The following is a 2,657-nucleotide window of genomic DNA, read 5'->3' on the forward strand; positions in this document are numbered from 1 at the left end:
AAAATTGATTTCGTTCCTTTTCTAGCTATACAAGCATTCATATATCGTATACCTACACATACATATATACATATATTAATGACGAAAGAAGAATAAAGGATATAAAATGCTGAACAGATATGATTAAAATAAATAACGGCGTTTATTTACTTGCAAAATAGAGCGAACAAAGCGCATAAAGCGACGAAATATAAATTGCAGGTAGTGTATGGCATGAGCGCCTAAATATATGCTAACAATTTTGTTAAACAGCATWTGAAACAATGTAAAAGTTAATAACTGTAAACGTAGCAAATGTTAAATGTAGACTATTACATACGATTATGTGAAACTAGCAAATCAAGTAAAATTTGTATGTAGTGGTAGTAGTGTATTAACCAAAAAGTTGTACTTAACATAAATAAACATAATCCGATTAGAATTAGAGGTAAAAGTATGTATTAAAGTAATGTTTGAAATAAGTGTTATGTAACTCGTAATCAAATATTAGCAAAATAATCATGTATTTTGTGTATTTGCTGCAAATCGCTTTTCTTTCCCTTAATTTAATTTCCTTATATCCAGTATTTTTCAGTAGTAATGCAAAAGTAATTAGCAAATAAATAGTAGACGCTGACATTATTCAAACACTTTAGTAGCTGAACTCTAGTTAGTGCTTATTTAAATCTCATTTGGTAGTCAGAAATTAAGATCTTTTTCGAATTTAACTTCTTCAGTTTTCTTTGTTTATATTTCAATCGTATTTCGTATTTGTAAAGTAGCGTAGATTTTTTATTTATTTTGTTTTCTTGTTTTTTGGTAATTTACAGTAATTTTTTATTTAATTTTCATTCATTCATTTTTGAGAGTAATTCATATTTCACTCACTTGTTTTTCTTTTGTGATATTTGCCATTTACTGGTGGTGTATAAAGTAGTTCAGATATTATAATTAAAATTATGGAGATATCCTTGATTTTATATATACTGTTTTAGCAGTAGAGGTAAGTAAAAGCTCTGCAACTACAAGTTGCATGACATKTATTTTAAAGCTTCCAAAACTTCCGAGTCTCACCCTATGGCATACAGAAATCGGCTGGTCAAAATAAATAGACAGAGAATAACTATTTAAKGTGAACTTTGAGGTATGTGGAATCACTGTCCACAACGATTGCCAAAGCCACCGATAGCCGATGTTGTCGATAAAAWAATTAAATTGGATTAGATCACTATTCGAGCCTGTGTTTTGAGAACAAATCGCATTGCACACATGAAGAACCCCATCTTTTATTGATTTGAAGAATTGACTCAGTATAATATGTTTTTCTTATTATGCCAGTTTTACTTCCACTCACGATGTAATATTAACTACGAATAGAAATGAACTGCGATGCAAAACACAAACTACCCGATTTTCATACTATATTATGTACATATTTCTGGCATTAGTGTCAGTATTTTAACTATCTTTCCATATCATCAGTAACCAAGAGATATTATTATAAGATAAACCTTGTGAAGAATTCCCAGCTTTGCTCTCATAGCATGAGTAAGGGAAATGTGTTCTCATTATTGAAAGCAAAAAGGGTCGACTCAGCTGCAGACTGCGAATGTCTGGTTAAAATGAATTAATCTTCAGGTAAACTCTAGTAAATGTCACATCACATTTTTAGGATGACTAGATATGAGTGGTCATTAATCTGTGTCTTTAAGAATTTTTCATTCAGCCTTTAATTAATTTTGTATAAAGAAATTTATAGATCTAGAAACCTTAATATCTACACAGTACAAGAAACCCATAGATATTTGAATACTCGCTGAGATTTATTTAGAAAAGTTATATCACTAGATATAGATTATTTTAGAAACTACTTGGGCACAATAATTTAAAGGAAAGCTCTAAAATATATTAATATATTCAGTATTGGAAAAATATATAGAAATGAAAGTGGAAAAATTCCTATAAAAAATAAAAAACACGATAGTAAAAATAAAATGTGATGAAAAAACAACAACAGTATACAATTTAGTAAAATTTTCTAAAGACTTCAGACAATATTCTTTGAGGAACTAAAAACATTAATTAAAAGAAAAACATTAGACGACACAGTCATAGCAAATTGCCTAACAAAAAATACAATTTAGACACAGACCGACATACACAATTGTGTGCATATTAACAACAACTTGTAGATAATAAAAAAATACTAGTGGGCTGCTAATAATTTTGAAAACTATTTTATGTCCTTCATTTGAAAACTTGCTTCTTAAATGAAAGCCATAAATGTCAGTGGCAGCAATTAAGAAAACATAGACATATCTATATAAGAATGTATATGTATGTATAGAAATCTGTAGATCTAGGCCCCAGTTGTTTACTTGTCTGCTAATAGTAAACAGAAAAGTTAAAGAAGTCATAGAAAGGCACGTAATTACTGGACAAGGTCAATGTTGGAGTGTCAAAATGCTTGCAAGAGAAATTCTCTACTAATAACCTACAAAACAATTTAATTAAGAAGAGTAGTGAGATACAGATGAATACATTTCGAAGTATATTGCTCGTTGTACATTAGARCGGGTCGATTTACAAGGAGCCATAAAAACGGAAGAATCTTGTATGCGGAAAATGTGCTACGGATCATTTTGAATAACTTTGCCAAAAAAACTATGACTCTAAAA

The 2,657-nt window shown here is 29.5% G+C and overlaps 1 protein-coding gene across 2 annotated transcripts in view; it reads right to left on the reverse strand.

Moving 5' to 3' along the window:
- The window catches only part of LOC108973459, a 39,796-nt gene that overhangs the window by 25,846 nt on the left and 11,293 nt on the right, over positions 1-2,657 (reverse strand). The gene's annotated exons all lie outside the window — the stretch shown is intronic.

This window comes from Bactrocera latifrons, unplaced genomic scaffold (genome assembly GCF_001853355.1).
Source record: "Bactrocera latifrons isolate USDA-ARS-PBARC rearing strain unplaced genomic scaffold, ASM185335v1 scaffold_48, whole genome shotgun sequence".
Lineage (NCBI taxonomy): Eukaryota > Metazoa > Arthropoda > Insecta > Diptera > Tephritidae > Bactrocera > Bactrocera latifrons.